The sequence below is a fragment of the Ruditapes philippinarum genome, unplaced genomic scaffold (genome assembly GCF_026571515.1).
Source record: "Ruditapes philippinarum isolate M1 unplaced genomic scaffold, ASM2657151v2 ctg10425_1_1_1_1, whole genome shotgun sequence".
NCBI classification, from domain to species: Eukaryota; Metazoa; Mollusca; class Bivalvia; order Venerida; family Veneridae; genus Ruditapes; species Ruditapes philippinarum.
Genome location: NW_026857561.1, coordinates 27979 through 33686, shown reverse-complemented (window position 1 = coordinate 33686; position 5708 = coordinate 27979). Strand labels below are relative to the sequence as shown.

At 37.6% G+C, this 5708-nt stretch overlaps 1 long non-coding RNA gene across 2 annotated transcripts; it reads right to left on the bottom strand.

Annotated features, from left to right (window-relative positions):
- Positions 1-579: 579 nt before the first annotated feature.
- LOC132750157 (uncharacterized) lies at positions 580-3354 on the bottom strand. 2 transcript variants are annotated; one of them, XR_009628508.1, is made up of 3 exons: positions 3271-3354; positions 2157-2368; positions 580-684 (listed from the first exon to the last, which is right to left on the bottom strand). It is a non-coding gene; the product is annotated as an uncharacterized LOC132750157 (long non-coding RNA). The 2 variants fall into 2 exon arrangements; XR_009628509.1 differs by having other exon boundaries at positions 2157-2358.
- Positions 3355-5708: the final 2354 nt, after the last annotated feature.

Here is a 5708-nt window from a genome sequence, read left to right as displayed (position 1 = left end):
CAATGTGGGTAGGATTATATACTCGTTTACATCAGGCAATAAGAAGTGGTACCCAAGCACTGCTACCCTGTATACACTCAGCTTCTAAAATAAATGATTGTGTAAAGTTGTAATTGATTGATTTTCAAATTAGAATAAGTAACAGAGACAGAATTTATACAACTTTATGCAACCTATTTAAAGTGTTACAGGTTCGGCAGAGTAGCAGACACTCATATTTACAATACCTTCTGTGAAAAAGGAGTAGGAAAATCTGAACAAAACCAAAGTAATAATATGTCCATATGAACATACAATTGATAAATTATTTAAGAATATGTAAATGAACATTTAACAACTTTAAAGGCAATACAATGTGTGGTATACTAAAATAAAGATATTTATATTTTTCAACTTTTGGACAAAAAACTTAAATGTATGTTTTATAATGTATAATAATGTCACACAAACTAGCTTGGCTGTATTCCTAATATATACATGCATGTCATTGTTGGAAGATTGTATATGGACATTGATTAGCACCCGAAAATATAATATTACCTTTTTTAAGGCAATTAGAAATGCACAAGTATCTGGAGGAGATCAGGCAGATCTAGGGATCTGAAAGAGGATTTCCCCTTCATGTATGTCTTTCGTGGCCATCATACCATACTGTGCACATGAACCTTCTCTCTTCACACAAACCTAGACAAAAATTATACAATTTGTTTTGCAATGATCATGTTTGTACATACCTGGGATAATGATATTCTGAATGAGTAGTATACCTGAGACATTTGCCAAACTACTTGTGTCATATAATTATGAAATTAAACCACTTTTTATGTAATGCAGTTTAAAGTGAATGAGAATGCACAAATTTAGCACTTGAAACTTTATTTATAAACAGTAACTGAATTACATTTTGGCAAATGTCTCAGGCTTACTGAAATCTATTAAGAACAAAGAAGTTTTATATATAATGATGAAGCACAAAAAAATGCCAGGTTGTCATTCTCTCAAATGACTTCGAAAAGTAAATACTCTTCTGGAAATGTTTGTAATGCAGGCTATGTGCTAATTCATTTAATTCAATTTGATTTATTGTAAACTATATTGGTCCATTTACACAATGATGCTCTTAAAGGCCATATATTGCACAGATTCAGCTTCACTGCTGCATGATGCTTGTGTAATTTTTAAATTCCTACATTATGGTTGTACTGTCATAAAAAATATTGCATGTGTACTTTAAAGTAAAGATGCCAACAGTTAACTGTTCACTTATTAGGTAAGGAAATGTTCAAACAGCAGGAAAGCTCAATAAGTAGAGCCTCACTCAGAACAGAATTCCAAGGATCTAGTCATAATATAATGACATGCCAAAGCCGGATTCTGAGACATTTATGTTCTCTGTCAGAATCTCGATTTTAGAGGCGAGATATTGCCCAGACACGAAAATAGCACAAAATCTTGCTGCGCAGTACAATTAGTTAGACAAACCTAGGATCCTGGTCTGGCTGCATAGCTTTCTTACCCTGCACAGTAACATCCAATTTAATTTTTAAATGTTGTCAGGCTATACGATATTCAAGTTCAATGCAAAGAGGGAGTAATGTTCATTATTATAGAACTGTTTACTAATCAGAGGAGAAAATGTGTAAGCAGCCCAAAGATAGCTATATTTAATATAGTCCAACTAACCAGACTTGTTAATGAAACATCAAGATAATTTTGAGTGGGTTATGTCTTTCTCGATTTGACAGAACTTCAGAAAAATCAGTCTGTTAAATGGGTCAAACTTGACTTTTTCGGCTTTGAGAGCTATAGAACAGAGTATGCCAAACTGAGTGTTTGTTTTTCTAATCCCACAATTTGAAAGAATTATGTAGCCTGCATGTATGGACATGGATAATCCTAGATTAGACCGAGGGTCTAAACCAGGAGTATTTATAGTAGGCTCATTCCATATTTATAGTAGCTACATATATATTACTATATAAAAATATGGGCTGTGAATGTGATTATATAACATTGGGGTTTTGAAATAATAAACAAGGTCCCTGCCCTCAACGGTTTTAAATTACTATGATCCATACAAGCAACTTGTCCTTGAAACAGACGCTTGCTTGGCCGAAGAAATCAAAACAGTTTCCAGGAGATTGCCGAATACATACCTTGTCATTCATTTGGAAGTTATTTTTAGATGACCAAGTTACAAAGGCGTCACATTTAGAATCACTGTCAAGAGTTGTTGATCTTTTTTCATCATTTTTGTCATCATCTTGTTGGAGACGCTTCATCGTTTTGCCTTTATATAGGTCTTCAATGCAAGCAATTATACACAGTATACAGTAGTATTTGCACAGGATTTCAAATCTGGAATAAACTGACAAATTTCACATGGGTAACTTTTATCTGTTTATCACTCAGTTTATCCTATATGTAATAACTTCAGAAAAATATAGTAATTCCTATGAATATTTGTCAAGTTTTAGATATTGCTGTGTTAAATTGTAAACCATTCAGATAAATTTGGTTTTGGGTACGTAAAAACTGCTGTAAACAGATAGAGTCCGTCCAGAGAAGGGCTGCTAGGTGGGTCAAACATGACTTTGGCTGTATGTCGAGTGTCACTGACATGTTGACTTCCCTTCAATGGAGGCGCCTTGACCTTCGGCGTATTGACCAACGCCTGGTCATGTTTCACAACAAACTGCATGACCAGGTGGCTATCCCTTTCCCAAAATATATCGTCCCTCTTACAAGATCATCAAGAAGTTGAAGAACATCCCATCCCCATGCATTCCAACAAGTCCAAACTAAAACTGATTACTATAAATATTCATTTTTCCCAAGAACAATAGTCAACTGGAATGCTTTACCACCTGATATCATGAACTTGTCTGGCCCCGAGTTCAGTCTGGCTGTAAGCCGGATTGAACATACGTCTCCCTAAAATGCCTTCTCTATTTTTAACCTGTTTTTAACAATAATATACTCATTTCCATTACTTTTATATTCTTTTATTTCAGTTCTTTTACTAACATTCTTGTCAGTTGACGCGCGTCAAGTCTAGGTCCCCAGCAGGGGTTTGACTATATGGAAGATAGATAGATAGATAGTAAACATGCACCCAAATAGGATTTGTAATGTCGCGTAAACTGGTGATAATTACAATTAAAATTGCCAAATGTAAAAACAGCCATTAGTCTACATAATCAACAAGATGATGATCAATATTGAATCAACAAATAATTTCAAATATGTGTAATATACAGGTATTCTTACTATTTTCAGTCAAGCGATGCTTGGCTAAGTGGTAACAACCTACTATAGATTTTCATTTAAGAATCATTTAGTGGTGTTTGGCACAACCTACTTTCGGATGCATTCTAATTTTAACTGTCTAACCAAAACAAAACACATTTTGTTTGGAAAATATTCAGGTAAAAACATGGAATCTATAGAATAAATGTTATTTGTCATCATGTATATTTAAGAATACATAATGTAATATGTGTAAGGAACAAAATTTGATCTCACCCAAGGTCCTTACATCCTGCAATGTGCTTGAAATTATGCAAAAAAAAAAAAAGCCATCAAAAAAATTTCTGTAAAAATCCTGCAAAACTCAACTTCTCAAATCACAGTCATAGTCAATCATATTAGAAGTCATATCCTAACTGACCTTCCACTACTTTTGCTAGTAAAGTAACATAGCCTAGAGCTGACCAGGTCCACCTTAAGGGGACACCCAAAACCCTCCAAAAAAGATCTAAACAGTCTTTAAAAACTGGGAATCTGATTGGTCCATGGAATTTCTTTTCTTCTTCGTTCCCCAATACCTGTTACATAACCCACTCTGGGGCATTGACGTGCAGGGTGTATTACAATGTGTTGTGCGGCGAAAAGTGCAGATTTAAAAGAAGAACATTGTTAAAATAAAATCAACTCCGGCATATTAGGGCCCCATGACTAGTCCTCCCTTGAAGGCCTCAAGATTGACTGCTGTGGCTAGGTGCTCTGGAAGCTGGTTTCCACAGGCGGATGGCCGAAGGTACAAAGGAGAATTCATGGTGTCTATTCTGCAGAAGGGGGACATGGAATCTGTGTCCGGTAGCCATAGACACCAAGTGTCAGGAGGTGGGAAGTACTGTGCAGCTGGGGATGGCTATGAGGTTTGTGCGTGATCCTGTAGACCATCACAAGCTTGGCATCCTGCAGCGGCGATGCTGTAGAGGTTGGGCCAGCCTAGGTCTGTTTCATCATTGCAGTGGTGTTGCTGGTAGTTTTGTAGTCACCTTTTACAAAATCGGGCAGCTCGCCTTTGGACAGCTTTCCAGCTGGTTGATGTTGGTGGCGTGTGTGAACCGGTCCCAGACTGTGGCCTGCATACTCCAGGATTGGTCTAAAAAGGGTCTTGTAGGCCTGGGCCTTGTAGTCTTGTGGGCAGCTTGTGATGTTCTTCTAAGGAATGATAGAGAGTTGTTGGCCTTCTTGATAGTAGATTCTGTGTGTATGTTCCATGAAAGATTTATTTGGATGTTTGACACCAAGGTACTTTCCACTTTTGACAGATTTGAAGAGTGATTGTTGGACCTTGTAGACATAAATGATAGGGCTTCTTTCTTCTTGGTGATGTGTATTACTTCGCATTTGCTGGATTGAAAGACATCATCCACTTGCGTTCCAATTCCTGGAGTCTATCTAGGTCTTCTTGGAGGGCTAATGCATCAGCTTCTGATTTGATTTTACTGTTAGATCAGGCTGTCGTCAGCAAATAGGCGGCTGATGGAAGTCACGCACCTTGGTAGGTCGTTGATGTAAAGGGAACAGTAAAGGACCTAGTACTGTACCCTGGGTACCCCGGATGTAACTGGGGAGGATGCAGATGAATGGCCTTCAACGACAACTTATTGTCTGTGGCCAGACAGGAAGCTCTCAGTCCAGCTTCTGACTGTCCCTGTGATGCCGTAGTGATCCACCTTGGAAAGGAGTCGTTGGTGAGGCACGACGTGGAACACCTTATTGAAGTCAAGTAGTATGGCGTCTACTTGTTCCCCTTGATCCAAGGCTGATGACAGGTCTTGAAGAGTGAGAAGAAGCTGACTTTCAGTTGAGCGTTGTTTTCTAAATCCATGTTGTTGATCTGAAAGGATGTTGTGATGGTCAAGGCGTTTCATAATTTGGCTATGTAGGATGTGTTCTAAGAGTTTGCTGCATACTGATGTGAGAGAAATGGGTCTGTAGTTGGCGGGGTTGCTACGGCCACCTTTTTTGAAGATAGGTGATACATTTGCCTTCTTCCAGGCTGAAGGTACTGTTCCTTGTTGCAAAGAGGCGTTGAACAAGAGGGTGAGAGCCGAAGTAGTCGTAAACAATTTTAAAGCAGTTTGATGTAGATGTAGATGTTCTATTTTGTAAACCAGATATTTTTGCCAATGAACCCAAACCGTGGAACAGTATTCTAACTGGGGCATATTTAACCCAGATAAATGTGAAGTCCTTAGTATCAGCCGCAAGAAACATCCAGTAACATTCCCCTATAATTTACACGGTCAACAACTAAAATCCACTGAGGCTGCAAAATATTTAGGCGTAACAATAATAATAGTAAAGGTTTATCCTGACCAATCACATAAATAACATAACAGCAAAAGCAAATAATTCACTCAGATTTATAAAAAGAAATGTCAAAACTTCACATAAAAAGGTCGAAGAAACTG